Genomic DNA, 18801 nt, shown 5'->3' with positions numbered 1-18801 from the left:
AGTACTGGGAGAAAAATACGCTTGAAACAAACTTTTTTTCATTTTCTGAAGGGTCTGTCTTTGTTCCAGCTCACCCAGCGAACACGGACATGAACCAAGAAACAAGCATTTGCAATGCAATAGGACTCGCATTTATGCGAGACCTATTACATTGCATCACAGACAACGGGAGGGGAGGAGCATGGACAACAGGAGTGCAGGCGGGGGGATGGAGGAGAAGGGGGCGAGAAGGCACAGACAAAGTAGTGCTCACAGTTTAAATACCATGTACTGTACTGTGTAACACTCGAAGTAAAGGGGCCAGAAGCCATGGGAGGGTACCAATGAGGACATGGCCATAATAAGGAGAGACGAAGAGGGACTAACAGGCCTCATAATTAATCAGATGGCAGCATTTATGAAATACAATGACACGAGGCAATTAAAATTATGGGCGGAGCTTGCACAGATCTTCCACTCCATACTCCATTACTGCATGCTTCGCAAAGCGAGCAGTGCATGCGCGCTGCAGCTACACGCTAGACCTAGAAAATGAGGATCCGTGTCACACAGCGAGACCCCAGCTCTGTACTTTACATGCTATGACCTTGTTTGGAAGGAGCTGGAGATGAGCAAAAGACTGCCCTCAGTGCTATAGATTGAACGGCCCAGGTCCTGACTCTTGTTAAATGTAAGCGGCAGCTGATAACTGAAAGAAATTTTAATGAGTGCAGTTGGTTAGTCGCAAGTGTAATTGCTGTTAGGCAAACAGTATGGGCTGTCAGTGAAGGAGTCACTTCAAGCTTCATGGTAGGTGTCATTTTTTTTCCCGAGGTGATGTAAGGGTGTCACTTGGTGAGTTCTGGAGTATATTCTTTATACATAAAGAATGTGCACTAGGTGCAGGTTTATTGTTGTTGCTAAAATATATATGATGAAAGCACTGTTTCATTTTAACCATTATACTTTTTTTTCACATTTCGCGACAAATTGTGAGTAATTCAATTATAAAATAATGACTACAAATTCACAGTGCTTTCAGTTACAGGCTGGGACAAGGGACATAAGAGCACTGTAAATACAAAAGTCAGTAGTCTCCAGTGCACCAACCAGAATCAAATTCTGCGACTCTCTGGATACACAAACTAACATCTGCATTATTGCATAATCATACTAAGGCTTCATAACATAAAACGTTAATTTCTCACAGCTTAGTTTAACTAACTCACTTACGATATATGCGTTATTTGATAGGCAGTTACCTGAAGATTAAAAAAAAATAGTTGCAGAACATTTTGTACTTTATGCACGTCTTTGACCCACCCCAACACTCACTGACCCCCACACCACATGGCACTCAGCATCACTCTTGCCATACTTTGTGTTTTTTATTCACTTCAACCATCATTCACGACAGTAAATTGTGTTCCAGACAGCATACTCTGTGCACATTGTCCGGAATGCTACTTTGTAGGCGACCATCTATCTGAAAGAGCATCTCTTTCTTAGTGTAATCTAGGTTTTAGACACTACCTTTGAAATAGGATTTGAGCTTCCCTCAACCATCTGCATTAGAATGTGCTATTAATGAGTAGGAGTAATAGTAATAGTGGGGCGCTACATCAGGGCATACCTCTTCTATGTGTTTTGGGTCAATTTATTACAGGAATTGTACTCGTAAATGCCCAATTTCCCACTCATTGTTTGAAATTTTCTCAGGCAGAAACCCCTAATCTCCTGAGGAAATGTCAAGCTCCTTCAACGCACTTGCTTGCGCACCAAAGTTCATTAACTAGTCTTAAGCCCACCACTTTCAAATTCCACCAGCCACCACTGCATCCAGGTTCTACCACCCAAAATTGCTGGGTAATGCCTGGTTGATAAAATGGTCAGCGACCTTTTCCTTAAACTGGTGCTCCAATTTCAATGATAGCAAAGGTGATAAACAAGTGCGAGAAGGAAACGTCACATTAATCCTGAGATCCACTCAATGGGCGAGGCAAACATGGTTTTCGGACATAGTGGAGATGTCCTGGGGACAATTCATAAGACTACCAACACTCTAAGATCTACTAAAAGGACAGGGAAGTATGCTACTTACAGCAACTTTCAGTCTGGCAGCATAGCTCCTGAAACGTAGAGTTTAGCTACCTCAAGCTAGCGGCAAGATTAGTGGAAAGAAGCGAGGTGGCCAATAGCTATGAAATGTTACAGCTGGAAGTAAAACACGTTTTTACATTGGTGAAGCAAAAGTGAGGATCAAAACAATTAGTTACAGGATGCCACCGTGAGCAGTTTACTTACATGTGTTGTCAGTGCTTCTGATGAAACATATCCATGTCCACCAAGTAAGGAAAGACCTATTTAAGGAATTCTTCCATTCAGAGAGGATCATTTTAGTTCGTATAGCCAGCAAGAGATCAATCAATTGAAAGTCTTTGACGGAAAGGGTAGATTTATATTTGGAGTTGCATGGAATGCCTAAGAGGGCCATGGTAGCCTCAATGGTGAGGTGAGACTTTAAACTATTGCAGCGCATTCTGGATCTGATGTCACAAGGGACAGAATACTTACAGCTAAATATCATATGTACAATGTCCCACTGTTAATAGAGCACTCTTGGGAACTGATAAACCCTCAACTGCATTACGAAACATTTGGAATTCTCTCTTTAAAAGGAAAGCTACACCAACTCTATCACAAATGAAACTCTGGATTTTGAACGATGCCGACGGGACTTCCATGTAACATCACAGGTCAACCAATCTTCCTGACTGCATCAAGTTTGCCCCACCATGTTATACATTTTAGGCAATTTTGCAGGAGTAAGTCCTTGACTTTGGAGATTGTTTTGTTTTCATTTAACAATGTTCTTTTAATATCCCTTCCAAACCAAAGGCCCAGGCCTTTTAGCGCCTTATTTTGCTATATTAGTTCTGTGTTTTGAATAAATACGGAAAAACAGGGGGCATTTAGAGGGAAAAACTCTGTTTTTTCTCTATTCTGCATAATCTGCTATATCCTTCTACAAGTAGAGAATTGCATTATCAGCCTCTTCTTTAAAAAGCAGTATACCATCAGCGTAAGCCGTCTGTGCTATTTCACAACCATCCAGACCTGGATATGTTTAATTGGAGGACCATTGGATGAAGATACTCAGTGTAATGTATTATCTGAATACTCAAAGCGTGTTGACTAAGGATATGCTATTGCTCAACTGATTCCTCCCCTGGTCTTAAAATGAGCCCTTCTGGGTATTTTTTATCGAATTGTGATTTTGAGGCTTGGATGACTGAAGTGTGGGAGTGACTCAGTTTGATTGTTCTGTCCGAGTGTGAGTTTTAAGTGAATGTAGGTTGGGAGTTGTAGATGTTCTTGGGGGCTTCCAGAGATCTTGCTAACTATATATATAGAGGAACTCTCTCTTTTGGCCCCCTTCTCTTGGCTCTGCACCGACCCCCTCCACCACGGTCAAAACACTTGGGGTCAAAATTAACAGCCAACTCACTCTTCATTCACAAATTAGCTCTGTGGTGTCCTCTTGTTTCCTTTCTCTCCGCACTATCCGCACTGTTTCCCGCTTCTTTTCCCCCCAGGCACTCAGGATCATCATGGCCGCACATGTAATATCCAAATTGGACTACGCAAACGCTCTTTACCACGGCATCCCTGCTTATAGTTTGCGTAGACTCCAGACCGTTCAGAATCAAGCGGCCCGGCTTGTGTACGGCCTCCCTCGATATCACCATTCCACCCCCCTTCTCAGGGAGCTCCACTGGCTCCCCATAAAGGAACGGGCTCTATTCAAGATCGGGTGCATGGTTTTCCAGGCCCGTCAGGGCTCTGCCCCTGCCTTCATCTCCTCACTAATCAAGTCCTATGTACCTGCAAGAGAACTTCGGTCTTCCTCCAGGTCCCTCCTCCAGATCCCTCGCTTCACTCGCAAAAAGTGGGGCGGGGCTAATTTCTCCACCCTAGCCCCAACCTTCTGGAACTCACTTCCTGACCACCTCCGCTCTGCTACTCAGTATCTCCCTTTTCGCAGAGAACTAAAAACGTTTCTTTTTAGTCAGGCTTTCCCCACTTAAAAACTCCCTCAATATTTTTTTTTTTTCATCTCTCCCTGGTCCCTCTTCATCTCAGTTGCCGATCCCCCCAGCGCCAAGAAACCGCAAGGTGTACGCTGCGCTCTACAAGTATTTTAAATTAGAAATTAGAAATTATATACATATATATATATATATATATATATATATATATATATATATATATATATATATATGAAATATTTGCTCATGTGATTGATAACAATAAACAAATACAAAATATTTACTCTTATGAGAATAATTATATTATGAGATCCATGGGGGTTTGTACTGTGACTTGTTGCTTATTTTGATACATTGTTCTATACTATGTATATTCTGATGAGCCATATTTTCATTAAGGACACCAGATTGCACTGGGTGGCTCAGTATGCTACGGATGGACTTTTGCCAGTCTGGTGGCAAGTTCTTTGGTATATATTTTACAATCAATGTTTATGAGTGACAGCAGCTGACTAGGATGTTTTTCCCACAGTATCATATTCCCCCAGATATAGGAATCCAAAAATATGCCTGCATTGGGGCATGTAGCATAATTATGTATTTTCCTGTGGAATTCTCAGTGGCATTCCCTCCAGCTTATGACTGTATTGTTGATTTGCAGGGTTTTCTTTCTGTTTCTTGCTTTATCAAGTCCAATAACAATTTTCTTGAATTAAAAAAAGCTATAACCAGCCTACCTGCTTCGAAATCTCTTCATTCAACGTTCCGCAGGCTTGCCTACGCAGCTGTTGATTACATTATGTTATTGACGTAAAATAGAGCTTTCAGGAGTACTTCCGAGTGAGCTGCTTTGGCACAGCCCACATGATGGACACGAGCACAGCATCAGATTGGATAGAACTGTAAGTTTTTGCTAAACAAATGCTTGTATTGCACTCCTTTTGGCTACTGAGGGGTGTTTCCTCATCTATCACGGCTGCTGTGTGTCAAATGTAATGACACAGCCAAACGTCCTCCTTCATAATATAATGGTATTGTTTCATGAGCCAGACGCAGTATGCCCGGAAGGAACATCATGGCGTGCATGATGCAGGTAGAAGTATACATTTCCAATGGAAACCTGTACTTACTCCACAGGTAAAAGCATCAAGTTAGATTTATAATTGGAAGTTTCTTGTGTAAGCAGCAAGCTGGCATGCAACAAAGTGGATGTATGACGTTACAACGCATACTTTTACAACGCATACCTTTACAACGCATTTTTTACAACGCAACATCCATTACAACGCATGCCATTACAACGCATGCCATTACAACAAATTTTTAAAAACTACCTTTACAACGCATTCCATTACAACGCATACTACCTTTACAACGCACACCATTACAACGCATAACATTACATTGCATGTATGGTAAGTATTGGATAGTGTAGGGTTAAAATTACTATTCTAACTCCAGGGGGGTGCAACAGTAGGGTAAGTGTTGGATAGTGTAAGGGTACTATGCGTTGTAATGTTATGCGTTGTAATGGTATGCGTTGTAATGGCATGCGTTGTAGTGTCATGCGTTGTAGTGTCATGCGTTGTAGTGTCATGCGTTGTAGTGTCATGCGTTGTAGTGTCATGCGTTGTAGTGTCATGCGTTGTAGTGTCATGCGTTGTAGTGTCATGCGTTGTAATGGCATGCGATGTAATGGATGTTGCGTTGTAAAAGTTTCGTCGTAATGGTAGTGCGTTGTAAAAGTTGTTTCCCAACAAAGTAAAGGTCATCTTCAACGCATGATCTAAGAGTGTAAAAAGGATGGGTGTTATATTAAAATGCTGTCAGTTAAATGAAAGGAAACCTTTGTAGACCCTAAGCAACAGCTTTGAACTTGTGCTGTTCCTAAATCACGCGTCTGTCTGTGCTCTGTTATTTACCACAAATGTGTGCACTTCAGCAGACATCATTTTAAGGCCAGGCAAAACATAACGATGGCTATATTTTTTCAGCTTCAGGTAATGGTTGTAATTGTATAATACTGTGCCCATTAGCCCTGCCTTTGGCAGTGTGTAACATGATGTGCTTCTTTACTTGAGGAATTTGTTTTCTTCCCTCACCTCACGTCCACTGGAGTCCAGGTCTGGCAATGACATTCTACCAGCATACTGAAAACCATGATCTGTGCATCTGTCTTTCACACTTCATCATCCAACACACTGATACACGCTGCGTCCCATAACACGATAACTGCACCACGGTGATCATCACGTACGACAAGGAAACAGTTCCCACTTAGGTTCAAAACAAAGTCAACATCCTTCCAACTACACACCCTACCCAGTGTAGCATGCGACTCATGTAGGCAAGTGCTTCAACGCACCCCACACAGGGGCAGTAAGTGCTCTGTAAAGCTTCAATACAATTATATTCCCTTGACACTCTTAAATTAAGAACTACAAGTACCAGCGCCCCCTGCTTCCTACCCACCTCCTGATCTGGATGCAGTCAGCATAGGACTGTGAAAACTGAAGTGGTGCAGGGGCCGAGTTACCTTCCTTCAACTGTATCAGAGAGCTGCAGCTACGAGGAACCTCCCTGGCCAAAGGTGAACGAGTGGGTCGACCTGACACACCTCAAGAGAGGCGCCGCAAGTTCACAGCATCCAGGAGGCAGAGGAGTCCACAGCGCACAGCTCGCACTCTTTACTCCCGGAGTGGAGTCAGGAAAGTCTCAGCCTTTGGGCTCAGTTTGCTCAGGAAGCGCGATTGAAATGGGGTGGCTGAGTGGGCTAAAGAATGGTGATGGATTAAACCCAGATCAGTTGACTGGGGGTGAGTGTTTGATTTGCTCAAACGCTCCGTCCACCATCCCCTTTTGTATCGCTTTGTTCGACCTAAGTGTGGCAGGGTATGCTCAGACGTGAGTCCCTTGCTCACTTGGCCACTGGATTCAAGATAGCCTGGCTGATGAGGATTATGAATCCGAAACCGGTCCCAGGATGCTTGTTTCCGGTCCATGGAAGACATGGCTTGGCAGTTCGGGCTGGACTGTTCCCATGAGGCACAGGGTCAGACTGATTTGCATATAGCCATGTCTGAAATGGGGTGGCTGAGTGGGCTAAAGAATGGTGATGGATTAAACCCAGATCAGTTGACGGGGGTGAGTGTTTGATTTGCTCAAACGCTCCGTCCATCATCCCCTTTTGTATCGCTTTGTTCGCCCTAAGTGTGGCAGGGTATGCTCAGACGTGAGTCCCTTGCTCACTTGGCCACTGGATTCAAGATAGCCTGGCTGATGAGTATTATGAATCCGAAACCGGTCCCAGGATGCTTGTTTCTGGTCCATGGAAGACATGGCTTGGCAGTTCGGGCTGGACTGTTCCCATGAGGCACAGGGTGAGACTGATTTGCATATAGCCATGTCTGAAATGGGGTGGCTGAGTGGGCTAAAGAATGGTGATGGATTAAACCCAGATTAGTTGACTGGGGGTGAGTGTTTGATTTGCTCAAACGCTCCGTCCATCATACCCTTTTGTATCGCGATTGAAGATCGGGGCAAGCCTTGTGATGCATCCTGGATCATTTAAACTGAGAAAAGACAGCTGGATTGTTTAACCGCTTACACAGAGCAATTGTTGACTCTTAGCTCTGTCCTTTGTCTAAGTAAGCATGAGGCCATAAATATGAGGTCCCTTTGAAAAGTGCAGTCTAGTGTGGCATGCAATGTAGGTGCATAAAAAGTATTTGCATAGAAAGAGAAAACACTGAAATGGGTTGTGCTGAATAAGAGTGCCGGGCAGCTGAGGGAACTTCCTGTCACTGTCTGAGAGCCTAGTTCTACATCTAGCCTGCTGATCGATTACCATATCAACGGTTTGTACTAATGTTTGTGCTTAGTGATTTCTTTCAATTACACAAACTTTCCTACAAAGGCTGCTGTACATTAATAGCCCATTCTTTTATTCCTCCTAGAATAGATACCACTGCAGAGAACTTTGTAAATAATGCTATTACATTTACTTAGTTTAAGATTCTAGATCGGCAACTTTTTAGGTCGAGGTAATATCCGGTCTGCCGAAGGCAGAACCGGAAGTACCGAGATTTAATGTTGCTTAGTATGGACTATTCGTCCCGCTTCTGTTTTTGCCTCTCTCCCATTGGCTGGCTTCCTAAACAGAGGCCAGCCATTGGAGGAGAGAGCTGTCCCTCCGAATAGGCTCCGTCATTTTCGGATTTGGGGGCGTACATTTTGCTGTTCTTTCGCCAGTGACGTCACCCGTCACTCAGAACAACAAAACAGACGCCCCCGAATGCGAAAATTACCATGCTTTCTCCGAGGCATTTCTGCTTTTCCCCGGAGAAAGACGGTGGTGCTTTCCAGAGCTGCTCTGCTCGTCCCCCCTCCCTCCGCCCGCAGCTCTCCTTCGTCCCGCTCCCCCCCTCCCTCCGCCCGCAGCTCTCCTCCGTCCCGCTCCCCCCCCTCCCTCCGCCCGCAGCTCTCCTCTGTCACTGCCTCCTTAGCCAGCACCTCACACTGCCTCCTTGAGTGCTGCGGTGTGGGGCGCTTATTGATTATTTGATTCCTGCCGCGTGTAAGAATGGACCATGGGTGGAAGGCCGACAGCACAAAAGTTCGCCCATTTAAGGCTTGTTCTTCTTCCATTCCTTTTTGTTGCATCACTTTGTTGGGGGTAAAAGATGTATTGTACTCTACAGCTGGCAATATAGTTAAGAATGCATCATAAGGAACTGTATAGAACTTTGTATGAGCTAAGCACCCACTTAGATTTAGCTGGCATGTTGGAAGGCCGTTACTGTTGGTGGATGCAATACAAATAACTAGCCAGCATTTGGTGTGGCGTACACTCTTTTCACTGTTTATAAATTTTTGTTTGCAGTTTTCTATTGCGCGAACTTGACCCGTAGGTACTGGAGCGATTTAAATGTGCACACGTTAACATGAAACAAGGACACGTTCTTTCTGGTAGGCACGGGAAGGTTTAGTGATTTGCCCAGAGTTGAGCGATGCCGAGAATCGTGCCTAGTCCCCCACGTCCAAAGTCGGCAGCTCTCCCCCCTTAAAAAAAAAAAAAGAGGTTCAAAACCGGTCAATGAACTGGCTCGTCAATGACGGTGAAGTCTGGCAATCAGAAAGGCGATCCCTTTAAATAAGAAAATACTTTTCACGCCATGGTTTGCCATCCGATTTAAGTGTTTGGAGACGTTGCTTTCTAGGAGCAAAAGGGGTGGGGGGAGGGCCAGATGAATACATCTCGGTTAATACTGCATGTTTCGGTAAGCGATCTCGGAGTCAGACTTCGATCTAAATCGGCTGGCCGTGGACGGTGGCTCGCATGCCGTGGTCACAGAAGAATAAACAGGGACACTAAATTAAATAATTAATGGCGCTAATTAAGGCGGCCGAGAAGGCCCAGCCGTGTGCGTCTGCCGATCTCGCGCTGTTCTCTCCAAAATTAAATTCAAAATTCAAATTCAGGAATGGCTTGAGTCTCAGTCGTGTTGCGCTGCTGCGGGACCACCAGCCTATGAATAACAGCGTCAAATAGGCAGAAAGGCCGGCTCAAAGATTGCAGAGGGGCAGCTAGGAATGGTGGACACCCCCGCCCCAAAGTGAGCATAATGTATGAATGAGTCGAGAACAAAGGGGAGGGTGTGGGCAGAGAGCCTGATCAGCCTTGGGAAAACGTGATGTACAGAGTGAGGCGGCCAGGGGCCCGGGGAGGAGCACTCTGCCTTGATGACACTAAACGTCAATATACAGATTTACAGGATGCTGCCCGGTGAGAGATGTGGTCGGAGGGCGGAGGCAGTCTCGGGGAATACAAGAGCGCAGCTGGTGCCCTGGGAGCGCGGGGGATCAGGGCGGAGGTGGCTAGAGAAGGGGCCCTGTGAGGACGAACTGAACACCGAGGACCACAGAAAGACAGAAGGGTACAAGAAGAGGGAGAGCTATACAAGATGACAGTGGAGGGCAGCCTGGGCGGAAGTGAAGTAATTGACGCATGGATGCTGTGTAAATGTGACTACGTAAAAGTGTTGTCGGGCGAAAGGAGTTTAACAAACTGCATCGAATTAAACAATCACGCAGCAGCCTCTACTCATAACAGGCACATGTTATGAGGCACCCAAAAAAAAAAACCTTCACTACTGTCAACCAAGAGGAATATGCCTGTCGCAGGCATATTCCTCTTGGTTGACAGTAGTGAAGGTTTTTTTTGGGGGGGGGGAAGAGGGGGATGTTGCTCAGCAATGGACTGCAAGCTAACATCAGCATACACACAACTGGTACCTCTGTTTCCTCAGCAGAAACGAACACCGAGAGATCTGAAACAGCAGTCACTGCTCACGACCACAGATAGTCGATACATGCACCCCCAATCTTGCAATTTAGTCAAAAGCCAGAGATTTTCACACCCTGCGGACGCATCCATATCTAGAAACCGATGTGTAAACCCCTCACACGGAAGCTCTAGACAGAGAAGTACCAAGCAATGGTGTAGCAAGTGCAGGGGCATCGTGGCCCTATTGAAGTCTTATTTATAGTCTTATTTATAGTTTCATTTTAGGACCGATCCAGCCTGTAGTCGGTTCCTTCATTACAAGTTTGTTACATCACTGGTCCAAGTTAATTTTACGAGAGGTTTTGCTCACACCCCCGCCAACATAGTCCACAAAGCTACGTTTTCTGCACTTCTAGGATACTGTACTTGGATCTCCAGACTGACCCCACAGGTGCCCCCGCCCCCCCCCCTCCCTCCCTCCCAAGAAGTCAATGATAACCCAAGCAAATCACGCAGTAACATGAGACTGAATGTCTCTCATGGAGAGCACCAACAAGTTGAATCATGAATCTTAGCAATGGAGAAAAAAAACAAGCATTTACAATGCAATGGTCTCGGCATTATTAAAGGTAGAGCTATTGGCATTGCTCATAAAAATTTTTTTTAAAACATACATAAATGGTATTGTCAGTTATAATGGCAATAGGTGAGCATTAGACAGTAGTAGAGAATATTCCCGGACATATAGAGAGACAGAGACAGAGACAGAGACAGAGACAGAGACAGAGACAGAGACAGAGACAGAGACAGAGACAGACAGACAGACAGACAGACAGACAGACAGACACACAGACAGACACACAGACAGACACACAGACAGACACACAGACAGACACACACACACACACACACACACACCTCTGTCTGTGTGTGGCTCTGTCTGTGTGCGTGGCTCTGTCTGTGTGTGTGTGCGTGGCTCTGTCTGTGTGTGTCTGCGGCTCTGTCTGTGTGTGTGTGTGTGCGGCTCTGTGTCCGCGAATACTCTCTACTACTCTCTAATGCTCACCTATTGCTATTGTAAATGACAATACAATTTATTTATGTTTAAAAAAAAAATGAAAAAAAATGTCATGAGCAATGCCAACAGCTCTACCTTTAATAATGCCGAGACCATTGCATTGTAAATGCTTGTTCTTAATTCAGTGTCTTTGTCAGTCTCGGTTTCCTGCTCCTTCCTTATTCGATGGCTTTCCTCTCTAAACTTTTGTTTGTTTCATTCAAGGTACATTTCGGTAGCACTGTATTTCGATCGGATGAGTTGCACCCTTCTAGTACTGACTTGCAGGTAAATCATTTTTTGGGTCTGGTGTTAGCCAAGACCTTTTTGATTTTACCAGACCTTCTATAATATTCTTACTTTTAGGGGCTTTAAAAAAGCCCTCTTCATCCCTTAGTCTGTTAAGTCATTCACATTGTCCTCTAACTGCTGAAGTATTCATCAACGAGCATTGGGTCAGCTCACATCAGCCATTGGCTCACTGCACTCGGAGTGACAAAAAAGGTATCGACACAAAAAGTAGCCTCTTCAGTAAAAGGTAGTCCTAAAGTTTTACAAAAATGATGACAGAAAAAGCAAACATTAACAAAGTCAAAAAGATGGCAGCCAAAACCAGCCTTATTGGCCTTATCAATGTTTCCTTGAAGGGTGATGAAGGTCTGTAAAGATGATGACCTTATAGAAGTCTATGGATGCATGTTGTTTTTTAGGTTGGTTTATATTGTTGAAAAGAGGGTGACACCTTCCAAATGATGGTGGGATGAAAAAATGCTAATCACACAGAAACCTTAGATTCCATACACTCTTGTTGCTTCTTCCACTCAATCATAGCAAAATCTAGTACTGTGTGCAGTGCTGGAAATTGATAATAAATCACTCTGGGATCCTGTAAACTGGTTCAAAGTGTGGAGCAAAAAGGTGAAGTCATGGGGAGCCGAGTCTAATCGTCAACTTACACATTTATTTATTTTAAAACAGTGCCCCAAAAAACTTGTCAATTTGAGCAAGTGTGACAGTGCATTTGTTCTGGCTTACTTAATTGATCATAAGCATTCTGCATTTTAAAATATCTTACAAGGTTAACACGACTTCGTCACAGATCTTGTGCATGCATCTAGGATATAAATAGGATAAGAGAAGTCTGGTAGGTAATGCGCTAGCTGCTGAGCTGTAAGATCCAGTTGGACCCCAGCCAACACGACACACAAACAAAAGGAGCGCGGATGGCCTTTTAAGTGAGGCATTTGTGTGATCTTTGGCCAAATTGGGGAAAAAAACTCTTTCATTGACTGCCTAAAGATTACTCCTCTGCATGCAAAACATACATGGTGCAGATATCTCCAAACGTGCCCTGGTGTTAACAAATTATACTTGGAGAAATTCAATATATCTGACAAAGATCAGCCCAGATGCCATATTTGGTTTAGTAACAGGTGCAAGTTCTAGGCTCTGGCTGGGTTCCCTCATATCCTGCACTGACCTTGTGTGATGCCAAAGGAGGATCACACCTGGGCAATTTCATCTCTTACATACCTAATCCTTAGGACCAAAGACCATAAGTCTGAAAATTTGCATTCAGATTTCTAATCAATAGATTATACTTTCCTAAGAGGCCATTCTATACATTTCAGCCATGGGCGGAGTAATAGGAAAGTGCTAATGGGTGAGGATGCATAGCTTGGACATGGCAAGTGCAATGGGAAGTCATCTTTGTTAACAGGAGGATCTGTCCAAGGACTCAAATGTGTGACTCAGTCATGACCAGCTTTTAGCATGAGCAAGCTGGGACCAGGCCCAGAGCGCCAACCTTCTGAGGGGCTCATGGAGGTCTCTACATTAAAGGTTCAACGCACAGTAACATCCTTCTACCTTGGCTCCAGTGATTTAAAGTTGGTCTAAACTTTTTTTAAGGATCCGCAATCACTGTATTTAACACCCTATTAGCCCCCTTCCATGTCCTCCCATCTACCTTTCTCCCACCTCAACAATAATTGGAAATGCAATAGGTCTCGCATTTGCTTGAGTTAGAGCTATTTGAAAATATGACAATGTCTTTTAACCATGTGCTATGGAGCTTATGTATGTGGTGAGCAGTGGAATTATGTGGGTTAGCTTGGAATTGTTAGTTGTGGAATTGTGTGGAGTGGATATATGTAGTAGAATTATGTGGATACTAATTATGTGATATTGCGTTTACCAGAATTATTTGGAGATGGGTAGTGAGTTATGGAGTGTAATTATGTGGAATTGTATTTTGTGTTATGAAGAGGTATGTAGTGAAGTTTAATTATGTGATGTGCTGCTGAATGTTGCAGCATGATGTGGAATTCAGTGGTGTGGATTGTACTGTGTTGTGTAATTCTGTGGTTGAGTTAAATTATGTGGCTTGGTGTCGAATTGTGTGGGGTGGATTGAAAATGAGTGGAGTTCAATTGTGTAGCGTGGAATAATGTGAATAGCTTTGCCTTTCTGGTGACAAAAAAAAAAATAGGTGGGAGCTAAGCTCCATATCTGTGTCTTTGGGCTCTAAAAAAACAAAAAAAAGAGGAGGGGGCTAAAAGAACACATGGTGGAGAAGTAATGGGTGACATAAGGAGGTTGTGAGAGGCAATGCGAGGGGGCTGTGGGTGGAGAGAATCAACAGGCTACCCGATTCTCTTCCCCCCCAACATGAGAGAAGAGCTGTGATTGCTGCAGTGAGAACAGAGAACTCTGTACGGACACAGGGCGTTCACTTGTCAAAAGCAGCAGAAGAGCTTGCCATGAAGAAAGGCAGTGCAGCTTATGGAATGATGTGGTCTAACACACACGTTTCCAACCCAGGGATGTGGTCTGTCATGTAGTAAAGGTCATTATTATTCTTATAGGCATGATAGAAATATTACCTTGTTTCGCACAGCCTCTGCTGCCTAGATCATGAGTTAAATGAATGCTTTGAACAACAGTGCACCCCTACCCCCCGTATTGCACAACTCAACAACACTGGTCTTATCAACCTCTGAAAGATGAAAACCTGCGTCAGTCTGCATGCATTGGAGACTGACATTCAACGCACAAATTTCTGGAGGAGGCACATTACCCATGGAGCTGTCCTTGAATCCCTCATTCTGCAACACTCTAAGATGATCAGCCTGGTCTTGTATTTTCCAAGAAGGGAGATACAAATGCGTTTTGTGTTTCTGGAGCACCCTTTCGGTAGATAACTCTTGTGATAAATAGAATAGTGCATTACATGCCTGGGCCTTCTTTTCTTAGTGCTGTACGGCATGTTGATCGTATCTGCAGACCTAAAAGGAAAAACGGCATCGCTTGCACTTAAGCTATTAGCTTTCCCAAAAAATATATAGGATAAGTTTAGCCCATGCAAAATGTTCTCTAGAAAGGTGACGTTCTCAAGAATTTCGCTAGAAATGTTCATAGCTGCCAAGGTTTTGGATTGCTATGTGTGACACTTTCATAATTTCAGTGTAATTATGAGTGACATTCAACGACTATAAGTGACTCTGTATCGCGAGAAAAATCAAGCACTGAAGGCAAGGGAAACATATAAATATCAGAAATTGCACCCACGCGCTCCTGTAAAAGTAAATTAACTGGGTGACACAGCTTTGCAGACAGACTAGTAACTGCTGAAATTGGTGTGCCCTTGATCTCTGCCCGACTCTGAGCACTGCAGGTATCAGGTCTCTGCCCATGTGCAGAAGGCCTCAAACTGCCCTGCAGTTATTGCGCTGCCTTATGGCAGGAAGGCCTTACTGTCTGTATTATAGATCGCAGGTTCGTTCTGTGTGTGGCTGTAGACACCACAGGATCTGCAGCTGTGTGATGCTGCTTGGTGCAGGAGGCTTGCGTCTGTGTGCATGGTGTTTCTGGGTACAATGTTGAGTGTGTGCAGGAGGCTTGCATCAGTGTACACAGTGTAGCTGTGCACAATGCTGTATGCATGCAGGAGGCTTGCGTCTGTGTGCATGGTGTAGCTGGGTGCAGCAGGCCTTCTTAGATAGCATGCCTCAGGTCTCATCTCTCAGTCTCGGCCTACATGCGGCTGGATATCTGTGTGTAGCAAGCTTAAGTCTGCATACAGTGCGCCTAAGCCTTAAACTTTGTGTGCAGCACGTTTCAGATTTGGCATCAAACCCCATTGCTCAGTCTCAGCATGCACAAGACCCCTGTCTGGCTGTTAGCACCAGATTTAGGCTTTCACTGCTCAGCAGGCCTCGGGCGATCCAGTGCAGCAGGCCTCATGGTATTTAAGTTTAGAATTCTGAGGTTGTCTCCAAGTTACACATTTATTTATCTTTGCCGTTTTCTATAGCGCGCACTGTCACAAGACCCTATGGGTATCAGAGTGCCTTATAAACCCCTAGAGACACACTTACTTGAAATTAATATGCAGCTGTATTTCTATACAAGCGACGCCGGCAGCCTCCGTACTTTTCAAGGTGTGCGAAGAGCACCTCCCTCGCTGCCAATAAATACATGCAATTCCGTCCAGGTATTCAGTATTTCCTGAATTAAAATGTCTGTAAATACTCATGGAACGCATTTTGTTCCAACTTAATTCAGGAAAGCACGCCTCTTAAGATCATATATTCAGCAGTGAGGGGAACAAACCTGAGACCTGCAGTACACTCTCTGCGACAACAACTAAAATCAGTGGTGGCTGGCAGCAAAGCAGGCTCCCTGGGCAAAGTACGTACTTGTCTTGTTCTGTAGTCTCATAGTCCTCTTGCACTCTGTCTCTGAGCGCGAGTTCGGTCCCGGCGCAGGAGCGGTGCCAGTTCCTCGTCTGATTCTTTCCAGCATATTCAATAGATGCAGAGCGGCTAATTGGTGTAATCACGATTACTAGGAAGTAATCTGGACATTACCCCCGTACACCTTCCTCTCCACAGATACCTTACTCCATCCTCAATAGACAAGGCAGCAAAACTTGGCATAGTGGGGAATAACGCTAAGTTATCTAGCCATTCAGCCTCGCGGTCCAAACATGATGTTGGAACAGCCTGTTGCACTAGGTTGTCCAAAAGACCTTTCAGTCCTATTCCAGCCATGCGTACACAGATAACAACTTGGGAAGATTCAGGAAGATTCCGGAAGCACATGTCTCGGCCTCTGAAGATTCCCACATGCATGTGCCTAAGGCACTCGAAGACACCCGGATGTGTTTCTTCTGTTTCCTGTATTTGTAAGACCACTGGGAGACCTCTGCCGACTGCAGTTGGCAGACAGGTATTTCGATGATGTGCTTGTTATCAGGGTGTTTGCCTTTGATCTAGACATCCCCTGCAGAACAGCTGCTTGTATCTCCCTCGTGACCCTGCCATCACTTACAAATGCACTGAAGCGCAGAACCATTAGGCCCATCCTTAGGCAGGAGGGATTCGGTCATTTGGAGGTCACTATGCGCAGGCAGCAGTGCACTGACAGTCTCAGCGTGCAGCCCAGGACGAGGCACTCGTCGACTCAGATTGAGTCCCCACCACTTCTGCCTCTGACTAGGTTCCTACTTCCTCCGGCCGGGACGTGACTGAACTAGTATGGTCAGTTCCGGATTATATAGTATGGTCAGTTCCGGATTATATAATCACGTGCCCCATGTTGTGCCACAGCCAGTAGCAACCACTGCTGGCAGGCCCCCGCAATGCCCCTGTCGGCAATTTGCAGGAGTCAATGTGTCAAAGCCGCGCGGCATATTGAGCCAAGCTGGGCAGATTTGTTACATTGTAGCACTCTCAAACACTCAGAGACTGAGAGCAGACATTCTTTAACTATTTATGAACTTACTGAGCCCAGAAGGCTTGCAGCACTTCTCGGAGCAGCAAAGCCGGCGCACAGGTGCACATCTGCGCCACCAGTGGCACGCGCTGGCGAGTGGCATTAAATGCGTGACATTGCATTTCAGTGCGGTGATGCGGAACACCACACTGAAATGCGTGAGCGTCACACCTGTTGCGTGATACTTGTCAGGCATGAATATTATGCCGTGAGAAGAAACATTAATTTCGAACCAAACTGGCTGTCAATAAACACTAACGATAAACGAAAGCTGCCACGTGACAACGATCTGAAGCATTTAACATTTTTATTACAATATACAGATTACGTCCAGTATTGTTGCAAACATGGATGGTTAACGTTTAACTTCGTTAAAACAACCTGTTCTTGTTTTACGTTCATATTCTTGAAAAGAGAGACTATACTCCCTGTGAAATCTCATTCCATAGAAGAACAGTCAGCGCACTCGTTATTACCCACCCTACTACTCCATTCCTAATTTCTGGCCTTGCAAAGGTGCAGGACCTACAACTCCAAGCTAGAAACTCTGAGGAAACCTCTGCGTCGAATCTGTGTGAGGCTTTAAGTTGTTAAACATATTTCCTGCACTCGAGCACAGTGTACTAGGAGACAGTCATCCAGTAACCTCACATCTTTCCCAGTTTAAATTCAGAACCACTCTCTACCATTCTAGGTTTTTCACCTTACGTGAAAAGCTTTTTTACACCCAAGTGAAGTAAAGAAGAACAAAAAGCAACAACAACAAAATCGTATAAGAGCAAATTAGTCTTAATATGGAAAAGGCAACAGAAGAAACACTTTTTACGCTGGTTTAATTCGTTATTAGGAGCGGTTTCATATTTTGCTTCATGTATGTATTCTTCATTTTCAACTTTAAGAAAATACGCTTGGAAGGTATGGTAAAGGCAGTGATATTCTAGCACCGCAAGAACTCACTGAAATTAAATTAAACAAGCAACAATGAGCTGAGAGTAGGGGGCGAGTGGCAAACAACGACTGGAGGTGGGCTGTGCAAGCAAATAAGAGGAAGGAACGACAAGCCGAAAACCAAAAAGAAAAAAAAAACAGTCCCAAGCGACACCAGAAGTCTTTCGGCACACTAGCTCCCCCACCCGGTTTTACTTACTACAGAGGAAAAAGAGGGGAGCCGGATTTTAAAGAGGTTGCAGAGAAAGGCTGAGCTGAACACCAACAGCCAGGCACATCGCTCCTCCATGTCACAGGCTGTCATCAAAGCGCACAACACAACAAGAAGACGCGCTGGAGTGGAAGTGGATGCCTGCTGTGCCCCAGGGGCACCGTACAGAGCGTTCTGATAAAAGAGCATTCTAGTCGGTCCCTGCTTGTACCCCGGGGGCACTGAAAAGAGCGCGTGGATAGGCGCGTAGGAACGCACAAAGTCAATATTAAAACAGGAAGTGCGAAGTCGAACTCGGCTATAAATTAAAGCGTACTGAAACCGAAGTGAAGCGGGCGCTGCCAAGATCAGTATGAACGCTTGACTGGCTACACCTTAGAGCTACAGCGTATGCGCTGCCTAAGCTCAATTTTTAAAAACACCTTGGCACCAACCTGCCGGAACTAAGTTGTGGGCAATTTAGTTGGGTTGGGCGACTTGGAGGGCCCGGCTC

General features: G+C 44.7%; 1 protein-coding gene across 2 annotated transcripts in view; it reads right to left on the bottom strand.

Moving 5' to 3' along the window:
• The window catches only part of CEP63 (centrosomal protein 63), a 408460-nt gene extending 390023 nt beyond the window's left edge, over nt 1-18437 (bottom strand). Inside the window, exon 1 of one of the 2 annotated variants that reach the window (XM_078665801.1) lies at nt 18297-18437. The gene's annotated coding sequence lies outside the window, so the exon portion shown is untranslated. The remainder of the gene's footprint in view (nt 1-18296) is intronic. The other variant, XM_078665802.1, reaches the window with a different exon arrangement.
• Nucleotides 18438-18801: the final 364 nt, after the last annotated feature.

This window comes from Lissotriton helveticus, chromosome 11 (assembly GCF_964261635.1).
Source record: "Lissotriton helveticus chromosome 11, aLisHel1.1, whole genome shotgun sequence".
Taxonomy (NCBI): domain Eukaryota; kingdom Metazoa; phylum Chordata; class Amphibia; order Caudata; family Salamandridae; genus Lissotriton; species Lissotriton helveticus.
The sequence above is the reverse complement of the archived record's forward strand: the minus strand, read 5'-3'. Positions and strand labels throughout refer to the sequence as shown.